The 11469-nt window shown below is 47.8% G+C and overlaps 2 pseudogenes; both read right to left on the bottom strand.

Moving 5' to 3' along the window:
- Nucleotides 1–2122: 2122 nt before the first annotated feature.
- On the bottom strand, nucleotides 2123–2244 carry LOC136642886 (5S ribosomal RNA; annotated as a pseudogene).
- A 7108-nt stretch (nucleotides 2245–9352) lies between these two features.
- On the bottom strand, nucleotides 9353–9474 carry LOC136642516 (5S ribosomal RNA; annotated as a pseudogene).
- Between the last annotated feature and the right edge of the window lie 1995 nt (nucleotides 9475–11469).

Consider the following 11469-nt stretch of genomic DNA (forward strand, 5'->3'; position numbering starts at 1 on the left):
CCTGGTTCTGGTGTTATGTGAGAGTGTAAAGAGCATCTCCCTATCCACTCTGTCCATCCCCTGCATAATTTTGTATGTCTCAATCATGTCCCACCTCAGGCGCCTCTTTTCTAGGCTGAAGAGGCCCAAACGCCGTAGCCTTTCCTCATAAGGAAGGTGCCCCAGCCCCGTAATCATCTTAGTCGCTCTCTTTTGCACCTTTTCCATTTCCACTATGTCTTTTTTGAGATGCGGCGACCAGAACTGGACACAATACTCCAGGTGTGGCCTTACCATCGATTTGTACAACGGCATTATAATATTAGCCGTTTTGTTCTCAATACCTTTTCTAATGATCCCAAGCATAGAATTGGCCTTATTCACTACTTCCGCACATTGGGTCAACACTTTCATCGACCTGTCCACCACCACCACCCCAAGATCTCTCTCCTGATCTGTCACAGACAGCTCAGAACCCATCAGCCTATATCTAAAGTTTTGATTTTTTTGCTCCAATGTGCATGACCTTACACTTACTGACATTGAAGCGCATTTGCCATTTTGCTGCCCATTCTGCCAGTCTGGAGAGATCCTTCTGGAGTTCCTCACAATCACTTCTGGTCTTCACCACTCGGAAAAGTTTGGTGTCGTCTGCAAACTTAGCCACCTCACTGCTCAACCCTGTCTCCAGGTCATTTATGAAGAGGTTGAAGAGCACCGGTCCCAGGACAGATCCTTGGGGCACACCGCTTTTCACTTCTCTCCATTGTGACAATTGCCCATTGACACCCACTCTCTGCTTCCTGGCCTCCAACCAGTTCTCAATCCAGGAGAGGACCTGTCCTCTAATTCCCTGACTGTGGAGCTTTTTCAGTAGCCTTTGGTGAGGGACCGTGTCAAACGCCTTCTGAAAGTCCAGATATATAATGTCCACGGGTTCTCCCACATCCACATGCCTGTTGACCTTTTCAAAGAATTCTATAAGGTTTGTGAGGCAAGACTTACCCTTACAGAAGCCATGCTGATTCTCCCTCAGCAAGGCCTGTTTGTCTATGTGTTTTGAGATTCTATCTTTGATGAGGCATTCCACCATCTTACCCGGTATGGATGTTAGGCTGACCGGCCTATAGTTTCCCGGGTCCCCCCTCTTTCCCTTTTTAAAAATAGGCGTGACATTTGCTATCCTCCAATCTTCTGGCACTGTGGCCGTTTTGAGGGACAAGTTGCATACCTTAGTCAAGAGATCTGCAACTTCATTCTTCAATTCCTTGATTGTTTTCACACCCATTTCTTCACACCCATTGCTTTCACACCCATTTTCTCTCCTCCCCCCCTTGATGTTCTGTTTTTCATTTTCTTGCAGCCACCCTTTCCTGGGACAATGTGTAGGATCCACCTGTAACTCAGATGTCCGTGCTTTTGGATTTGGTAATTTTTAAGTGTGATGGGATTTCTGCTCCAGTTCTGTTCTTCTGTGCCATACCAGCCCCCTTGCAGCCCCTCTTTGCCTCCACCTTCAGTGAGGCTGCCTCTCAGACGTCTGTAGTCGGTGTACAGTTTTCCTTCCTCACTTCAGTGGTGCTGGAGGATGAGGTGAGTGGTCACTGCCCTGGCTCTTTTCTCACTCTCAGTGAGCATGGTTTGGAGAGCTAATTAACAGTTCAATCCTATCCAGGACCTGCGCCGGCAGAACATGTGTTCCACTGGCATGCACTGTTGTAAAAGTGCCAGAAAGTGCTTTGCGACAGTGCTACTAGCCAGCGTTCCAGTGGGAAGGCTGAAGATTTCCTATGGTGCTGGTAGCTGTGTGGAAGCCAGCTGCACCAGGTAAGTCTGGTGCAGCATCAGGAGAGGGCAGGGAGGTGGTGGAACAGGGAGGGGATGGGCAGAATGGGACTGGGAAGGGGCAGGATCAGCAGTGCCAGCACTTGCCATATCCAAACCCCCTTCCTGGGCCTAATGCCACTTGCGTAGCTAAGAGGAGGGGCATGCTGTGTTCCTAGGTGGAGCACATAGTTTTGGGGATAGCAACGCCACCCTTGTGGCAATCACCACCCTGTGCCTTCCCAAATCTTTGCCCCCTGTACCCCTCTGAACACAACTAGGTGGTTGGCAACCTTCAGTCTCGAAAGACTATGGTATAAGCCTACAGCACCCGGTATTCCCAGGAGGTCTCCCATCCAAGTACTAACCAGGCCTGACCCTGCTTAGCTTCCGAGAGATCAGACGAGATTGGGCATGTGCAGGGTAACAGTTGCTGCACACAACTAGAGCTGTGCTCCAATCATGTCCGGAGGGTGTTCTAAGACCTCCAGAAGACCTTAGAAAACTTGGAAGTGACATATGAAGGCCTCAGAAGGTATGAAAACAGGGATTACAACAGAAGGCCTTAAAGCAGGGATGTCAAACAAGTTTCACACAGTAGACCAAAGTTAACATTCGTGGTGCCAGCTGAAGGCTGGAAGTGACATCAATAAACAGATGATGGCCAGAAATAAACACTTTGTTCTCACATAGAAACTCCGCTCACATTTAGAGGGTACCAGCCCAGGAAGGTGGGCCCTGGGGCGGCACTCCCCTCCAGCTATGCCACTGCTTGATCAGCCTGCATGAATCAACATGGACTTACACCAGCGATATTGCTGGCAGAGATTCAAGTTGATGCATTGAAGCTTCTGGGGCTTATCCTGGGGCAAAGGGACACATGTCCCTTTACCCCGAAGAGACCTCCAGTGGCACCTGTTTCCAGCACCACTGCATCATTGTGCTGGGATTTAGTTAGGAGTGGGCTGTAAAGCTGTTTGGTGGATTATGGGCCAGAGTGGATGGCTGGCAGACTCAGGGTGTGGGGTACCCCTAATCATTCACAGCTCTCCCCCAACATGCTTCTCAGCCACTTCAGCCAGCCACTGGCCTGGTCTGGCCTGGTCACAACAATGGCTGTTCCTCCTCATTTCCATTTGTGAGAGTGGAAGTTCGGGTTGCCAAATCTACTTGAAGCTCTTCCTGGAAATTTTAATTTTCAGCTTGATGCAATATTGGTAATGAGACCCTGTTGAAATCTCCAGGACTGCTTTCGGTTGTCACCTGGAGATAGATGCTCATTCCTGGAGACTCCAAGCCAGTCCTGGAGAGGAGAAGAAGAAGTTGTTACTATTATTTATATACTGTTTTTCAACAGAGAAGCAATAAGAGAAGCTCAGCAATCTGTAGGAACCTTTCTGAGACTGGTGGGTGCTTCAGTGAATGCAACAAGCACGTTCAACAAATATAATTGGTATATGATTAATATCACAATTGTTTTTGCATTTCTTTGTGATGCACTATTTAGTAAGACAGTGATTTAACTAGGAGTTGTTTTTTATCAAACGGATGTTTTGTGATTGTTTTTATCAATCCTCTGCATAACGTCCTTGTATGTCATACAAAGTGAACTACTCTAATTTGGTGCTGCAGTTGTTTTCAAAGTTCAGGAGAGGCCTGAGTTGGGACAACAGATCAGAGGAAGTCAATTAATGGCTTTCTCTGAGAGAACTGTGGGTGTCCCGGTTTCCCCTATGGAATAAGGAAGCAGAAGTGAGGCTGTGTCATTTCCTCGGGCTAAAAATAAAGGCTGGAGGGGAAGAGTTGTCAGCCCGCGTTGAACAATTCAGGATGTGGCCCTATTTCCTCAGCACCAAGCCTGTGAGGTGAGGTAACCATTTGAAAGCATGGCAGTGCCGAAGACTGTGAGATGCTACTGAAGCCTGTGAGATGCTACTCAAATTAGGCACTGTGTAAGCTTATTCTTGGCACCTAATGGAGATATGATATCATAGTCTTATACCATACCATATGATATCATATTCATATCGTGCACTCACAGATTAGATGCAAAATATTGAGATACAGGTCCATTTGTAGAGAAGGCTTGTCATGTTTGAGCTCTGTTGATCTAAGTGAGGCAAGTCATGACTCAAGCTCTTCAGTGGGTCTAAGGCCCAGAACATATGTGAAAAACCTAAACTCATCAATGGGTCTAAGGCCCAGAATAAATGTGAAAAAGCCCATGTGGAAGTCAGCATTTCTCAAATGTAGCATACTTTTGGATATAAAATCCATATGGATTTCCTTATTGGTGAGTAAGCCAACTATCTTTCCCCCTTCTTTATTTGTGAGTTTGGAATCAATTTCTTTCGTTGGAAACTCATGCAATTGTCCAATATCCATGGAATTTGAGTCCTCGAGAGGAGATGAGATAAAGGAGGATTGACAGCACCTTTCCCACTGAGAAAGCACCCAATTGGAGTGAATGCATGATTGCAAATTCCACATGGGTTGACATTCACGGATGTGACTCACATGGGATGTGGTTTCTTATAGATGTACAGCATAGTTGGCCTGGGCCTAAAGCATGACTAGCATTAGCTGAACCGAGGCCAGAAGCACCTTCTCTCATGCTGTTAGAATATATGGGACATATTTTATGTCCCATATTTTCACCTACAAGATTTCTACCATCTCAAATCAATGAGTTGTTAAAAACAGTGAAGACTATTTTTTTTTTTTTGAGTGTCCAAGGCACACTGCACACATTTGCTCAGTGTTGGTTGAACAACCAGACAAAAGAGGCCGGTGTCATTGTCTCCACATTGCACATGGAGAGGGGGCTAAGGCTAGAAGGGGGCCTTTGTAAGGGCCACCTTGAGAGTCCTGCTGTCTCCTGCATTCTTCCCCTCAGAATTGAATGCTGCCAGGAACCATTGGCTGGGTGGACTTTACCTCGTTGAAGAATGCAGGCTTCTTTCACTCTTGGTGACCCAACACAACGTTCTAGTTGATGACTGCTTCCAGCCATGTTTTCCCCCCATGTAGCATTGCAAACCTTCTTGAAGCATTGGGGGGGGGGGATTCAGGTCACCAGCAGCAGCTAGAATGCTGGTGTTGTTGCTACTGGCCTATCACAAATGAAAGAAACCCACAGCTTCCACCATGATCATTGGAAAGGAGTCCACCCAGAAAGGAGGGGTGACCAAAGATCACCTTACCAAGGTCCCAATCAAACCTGGAGCTGGCCATGGATATAAATATTTGAGTAAATAAATTAGGCTGCCCAATTTAGGCCATCACGACAGAGGCAAGATTTGAAAAGAGGACTTCCTGATTCTTGGCTCAGGCTCTCAGCCACACCACTAGGAGAGGAGAGCAGATCTGGCACCATATCAAAGAGGGTTTTGGTAGAGTAGGTTGATCTGGGCCTGCAATTGGCATGTATGTCCCCATTGCCTCCTCCCTGCAATGAGTGTAGCCAATGAGATCATAGGTAGAACTCCCAGGATGGCGAAGAGCACACTCTGCAAGCAGCATCAGGGCTTCCTTCTCAGCCATCCCCAAGGGAATCTACAGCATTTTGCTTCAGAATGTGTAGGAGGGATGAGGTAAGAAGGAACCACACCGCCTGATGACTGGAGCAAGATGAACGTGTGGCCTTATCCTGTGGACGGTGGAATTTCCCACCCCAGGCACAGTGGAGTAACTGCAGGGCAAAATTAAGAGGGAAGATGTGAAGAAAGCTCTGCAGTGATGACTCCCAAGCAAGAACTTGTCTTGGCATCACTTCTTTCTCTTGATCCTTTGTGGTCTGGTTCTGAGCAGAGAGGCTCATGGAGCCGGAAAGAACACCCACATAATGCCTTGGGGCAGGGAATCTGCCTTCTTTACTAATCAATTTATCTATACAGCAGTAGTGATGAATGTGCTCCAGCCTGGGCCAGAGGAGGAATGAGGAATACCTCCAAGCCTAGATTACCCAGAACATAGAAGTCTTAAAGGGACAGCCCTCTGCTCTGGACTCTTGCAATCCTGGTTCACTGCCAGTGCCAAAATGCAGGCTCGGAGACCACGAGGTTCAAGGTGCTGGTGAAGCAGGCCAGGTCTGGGCCATCACATCCAGCATTCTGCTTCCCAGAATGAATACCTCCAGGAAGCAAAAGGATACTTCCAGGAAATCTCACAGGCCAGGCATGAAAGCAGTAGCACCCTCAAGGTCCCCCCTCCCCCAGCAACTGATCAGAGAGATTCCACAGAGTCATCATCTCTAACAGCCTTTAGTCACACCCTCTTCTATGATTTTCTTTGAACAGCAGACCAAGTGATTGTTGACTTGTATTGAACCATTAATCAAATCATGGTTGTGGTTTGCTTTAGGCTGGCTAGTGACCAGCACCAGTTACTGGAGGAAGGCCTGCACTGGGCCTTCCATAGTGTCCACTCCTGGGTGGCATTTTGGAAGCTACACACTGGTATTTATAGTTCAAGGGGCTGGCCCAGTCAGATGGGCTCTTGGATGGGCCCTTGACTAGTGCCCCACCTGGCTGATCCTTGATCCCCCTACCCGCCAGTGATCCAGCCTTGAGAGTCTAACCTGCTATCAAAGATCATTGCTGCAGAACAGGAGTGTCCTTTGTCTTCTATTAGAGCCCCGAGGTCTGCCAAGCAGAGCCAGGTGCAAAATAGTGCCTTGGCGTGGGTGGTAGGGAATGCGATAGTTGGTCGGAAATTCACTTAACATTAAGGCATAGGGTGCCTCTGAGAGCTTGTTTAGCCCAGGAACTGGCCCAGGAACTGTGCGTGCTCAGAGTTGCATGCAAAAACCCACTTCTGCTTTCCTCTTTGGCCAATTTCTGCAGCCCAATATAGACCAAGGAAGCCTTTTCATTGTTGCTGTTGTTTCATTGTTGCTATTGTCTTCACTGCTGAAACAGAGACACCTGCGTTGGCTCGGTCATGTCGTGAGAATGGATGATGGCCGGATCCCAAAGGATCTCCTCTATGGAGAACTCGTGCAAGGAAAGCGCCCTACAGGTAGATCACAGCTGCGATACAAGGACATCTGCAAGAGGGATCTGAAGGCCTTAGGGATGGACCTCAACAAGTGGGAAAACCTGGCCTCTGAGCGGCCCGCTTGGAGGCAGGCTGTGCAGCACGGCCTTTCCCAGTTTGAAGAGACACTTGGCCAACAGTCTGAGGCTAAGAGGCAAAGAAGGAAGGCCCATAGCCAGGGAGACAGACCAGGGACAGACTGCACTTGCTCTCGGTGTGGAAGGGATTGTCACTCCCGTATTGGCCTTTTCAGCCACACTAGACGCTGTGCCAGAACCACCTTTCAGAGCGCGATACCATAGTCTTTCGAGACTGAAGGTTGCCAATACAAATTGTCATTGATGCTTTTCTAAAACTACTAGGAGTTAAGAGGCATTCATCATGCAACAGACTAGGCAGGAGTGGCGTCACCAGGGGCTGTGGCACCTGAAGTGGTGACATTGTGATGTCATGCCTTGTTACATAAGAACGTAACATAAGAACAGCCCCATTGGATCAGGCCATAGGCCCATCTAGTCCAGCTTCCTGTATCTCACAGTGGCCCACCAAATGCCCCAGGGAGCACACCAGATAACAAGAGACCTACATCCTGGTGCCCTCCCTTGCTTCTGGCATTCTGACATAGGCCATTTCTAAAATCAGGAGGTTGCACATACACATCATGGTTTGTAACCCGTAATGGATTTTTCCTCCAGAAACTTGTCCAATCCCCTTTTAAAGGCATCCAGGCCAGACGCCATAATCACATCCTGTGGCAAGGAGTTCCACAGACTGACCATATGCTGAGTAAAGAAATATTTTCTTTTGTCTGTTCTAACTCTCCCAACACTCAATTTTAGTGCATGTCCCCTGGTTCTGGTGTTATGTGAGAATGTAAAGAGCATCTCCCTATCCACTCTGTCCATCCCCTGCATAATTTTGTATGTCTCAATCATGTCCCCCCCTCAGGCGCCTCTTTTCTAGGCTGAAGAGGCCCAAACGCTGTAGCCTTTCCTCATCAGGAAGGTGCCCCAGCCCAGTAATCATCTTAGTCGCTCTCTTTTGCATCTTTTCCATTTCCACTATGTCTTTTTTGAGATGCGGCATCCAGAACTGGACACAATACTCCAGGTGTGGCCTTACCATTGATTTGTACAGCGGCATTATAATATTAGCCATTTTGTTCTCAATACCTTTTCTAATGATCCCAAGCATAGCATTGGCCTTCTTTACTGCTGCCGCACATTGAGTCAACACTTTCATCAACCTGTCCACCACCACTCCAAGATCTCTCTCCTGATCTGTCACAGACAGCTCAGAACCCATCAGCCTATATGTGAAGTTTTGATTTTTTGCCCCAATGTGCATGACCTTACACTTACTGACATTGAAGGGCATCTGCCATTTTTCTGCCCATTCTGCCAGTCTGGAGAGATCCCTCTAGAGCTCCTCACAATCACTTCTGGTCTTCACCACCAGATCCTTGGGGCACACTGCTTTTCACCTCTCTTCATTGTGAAAATTGCCCATTGACACCCACTCTCTGTTTCCTGGTCTTCAACCAGTTCTCAATCCAGGAGAGGACCTGTCCTCTAATTCCCTGACTGTGGAGTTTTTTTTTAGTAGCTTTGTGTTGTGATGTCACGTCTCTCAGAAGAGGAGGTGGCCTCCTCTTTGTATTTGGTGAAAACAGAAGAAGCTGTGATGGTTGCGGCTTCTCGATCTGGCAGTCAGGCCCCCCTCCTTTCAGATGTCCAAAAATTACTGCAGCCACTGCTGTGAGTGCACATCCACCCACTTTTCTGACTTGGGAAGCTGCTGGAGCAAATGCACACATACACTCTTCTGGCCTGGCACTCAGGGCAGACTGCCCCCCACTTCTTGTTTGCTGTGCCACCAGGCAGGAGCCACTGATCCAAAATCAAGTGTGCTACCACACTCTTTGTTATTATGAGAATGCTCAGCTTCACTACACACAGAGCCACAGTTCTTGCTCACAGGTTGCACAGAAGGCAACTGGTACATTCCTTAGTACTTTCTCCCTTAAGGAAGTCCTACTGTTTTTAAGCAAACAAATTTGTTTGGGGCAACATTAACAACATTCAAATTGCCATTTTTATTTTAATGATGATGGCCACCAGCAACTGGGGAAAGATGGAGAGCTGAGGGGGATAAAGGGGGAGGTGGAAGGACAAGAGGAGGAAGGATTGAGTTGAGGAGGAGAGAGCACAGGACAGGGAGAGTCAGAGAAAGATGGCAGAGGCTTGGAGGCAAGGAGAGGGAGCCTTTGGGAAGGGGAGCAAGGGAAGGCCTCAGGCAAGGCTGGCCTGGGCTTTTGTCTAGCGTACCCAGCCTGTGAAGGGAAATGGCCCTGGGGGAGCATGGAGGAGCCAGGACTCCCCACTGGGATCCCATCTTACCTGCTCCAAAGGCAGCTAGACCCTGACAGGGAGAGGCAAGCCAAGGGATGGGCCTGACCTAACCGTGGCAGGGGGTTGGTTGGCAACCTTCAGTCTCGAAAGACTCTGGTATAAGCCTACAGCACCCGGTATTCCCAGGCGGTCTCCCATCCAAGTACTAACCAGGCCTGACCCTGCTTAGCTTCTGAGATCAGACAAAATCAGGCATCTGCAGGGTAGTAGGATGGATCCAAGGGACCAAGGTGTACTGGGATTAGGTGCAATGGATTGGACCAAACAGAGTGTACGTGAGAATCCTCTTGTAAATTAACCCATTCCCTGTGGGCAGCCTCTGTGGCTCAGAGCCTGGTTTGTTTTTTTTACATTACTGGGGGGCAGGGGGAAAAAATAATGAACAGATGTCCCATAGCAACTCCTTTAAGGCTGCCTTAACTCCATGGGATGAGGGGGCCACCCTGGCATTGTTCCCGCTTGACAGTATTGTGAAAGTATCATTACTTTTGCATTAGTGAAAGTAATAATACTACCAAAGGCTGATTCATGCAGGTTTCTCATGTAATGAATGCAACAGCCTTGATACAATTCACCATTAATATGAATGTGTGAATAGTCCACTGTGGGTTCAACTCCACATTCAGAACGTTGTCATCTCACAGCACTTCAGCTGCAATGTTTTTCAATGGGGTCAGTCCACAATTTCAGCTTCTGTTTCTCAAGAGTACAATTATCAGGCTGTACCAATCTAGTGTGAGTTGAGGCCAGGCTGGGGGCATAGGATATCGGTGGTCCATTGCAGCTATCTGTTCCTCGGGCAGAAGACCTCAGGCAGATACCGCTGCCCGAAGGGCCCCTCCTGACCAAGGAATTAAGTCAGATAGAGGTTAAAAGAGAAGATGTTTCAGACCTCATTGATAAATTAAAGATCAATAAGTCCCCAGGCCCTGATGGCATCCACCCAAGAGTTATTAAGGAATTGAAGAATGAAGTTGCTGATCTCTTGACTAAGATATGCAACTTGTCCCTCAAAATGGCCATGGTGCCAGAAGATTGGAGGATAGCAAATCTTTAAAAAGGGAAAGAGGGGAGACCTGGGAAACTATAAGCCGGTCAGCCTAACATCTATACCGGGTAAGATGGTGGAATGCCTCATCAAAGATAGGATCTCAAAACACATAGATGAACAGGCCTTGCTGAGGGAGAATAAGCATGGCTTCTGTAAGGGTAAGTCTTGCCTCACAAACCTTATAGAATTCTTTGAAAAGGTCAACAGGCATGTGGATGCAGGAGAACCTGTGGACATTATATATCTGGACTTTCAGAAGGCGTTCGACACAGTCCCTCACCAAAGGCTACTGAAAAATCTCCACAGTCAGTGAATTAGAGGACAGGTCCTCTCATAGATTGAGAACTGGTTGAAGGCCAGGAAACAGAGAGTGGGTGTCAATGGGCAATTTTCACAATGGAAAGAAGTGAAAAGCGGTGTGCCCCAAGGATCTGTCCTGGGACCGGTGCTTTTCAGCCTCTTCATAAATGACCTGGAGACAGGGTTGAGCAGTGAGGTGGCAGAGTTGCAGACGACACCAAACTTTTCCGAGTGGTGAAGACCAGAGGTGATTGTGAGGAGCTCCAGAAGGATCTCTCCATACTGGCAGAATGGGCAGAAAAATGGCAGATGCGCTTCAATGTCAGTAAGTGTAAGGTCATGCACATTGGGGCAAAAAACCAAAACTTTAGATATAGGCTGATGGGTTCTGAGCTGTCTGTGACAGATCAGGAGAGAGATCTTGGGGTGGTGGTGGACAGCTTGATGAAAGTGTTGACCCAATGTGCGGCGGCAGTGAAGAAGGCCAATTCTATGCTTGGGATCATTAGAAAGGTATTGAGAACAAAACGGCTAATATTATAATGCCGTTGTACAAATCGATGGTAAGGCCACACCTGGAGTATTGTGTTCAGTTCTGGTCGCCACATCTCAAAAAAGACATAGTGGAAATGGAAAAGGTGCAAAAGAGAGAGACTAAGATGATTACTGGGCTGGGGCACCTTCCTTATGAGGAAAGGCTATGGCGTTTGGGCCTCTTCAGCCTAGAAAAGAGGCGCCTGAGGGGGGGACATGACTGAGACGTACAAAATTATGCATGGGAAGGATAGAGCGGATAGAGAGATGCTCTTTACACTCTCACATAACACCAGAACCAGGGGACATCCATAAAATTGAGTGTTGGGAGAG

Source organism: Tiliqua scincoides, chromosome 2, assembly GCF_035046505.1.
Source record: "Tiliqua scincoides isolate rTilSci1 chromosome 2, rTilSci1.hap2, whole genome shotgun sequence".
Classification (NCBI taxonomy): Eukaryota; Metazoa; Chordata; class Lepidosauria; order Squamata; family Scincidae; genus Tiliqua; species Tiliqua scincoides.